Source organism: Myotis davidii, unplaced genomic scaffold (genome assembly GCF_000327345.1).
Source record: "Myotis davidii unplaced genomic scaffold, ASM32734v1 scaffold72, whole genome shotgun sequence".
NCBI lineage: Eukaryota > Metazoa > Chordata > Mammalia > Chiroptera > Vespertilionidae > Myotis > Myotis davidii.
This window is the reverse complement of record NW_006284618.1, coordinates 3,779,400-3,779,682: the sequence shown is the minus strand read 5'-3', so window position 1 is coordinate 3,779,682 and position 283 is coordinate 3,779,400.

Below are 283 nucleotides of genomic sequence, written 5' to 3'. Positions count from 1 at the left end.
CCCTCCCTGCTGAGCTGCAGCCGAGGAGGGTGAGCGGTGGTCAGGACCTGGAGCCCGAGAGCCCTCCCCTTCAGGGTCTGGCAGGGCCCACCCTGTGTGCTCACGGAGGAGCACGTGGCGATCAGAGTGCGAGGCTCCCCCGTGCCAGGGAGCCATGCTGTCCTGCTCGGGGGTGGCCTCCGCACAGGGCACAGGGCACAGGGCAGGGTGGGGCATCCGGAGCATCGGGGTCTGACTGTGTCACAGGGCGGCCTGCTCCCCTCCAGCAGCCCCGATGGCTGCC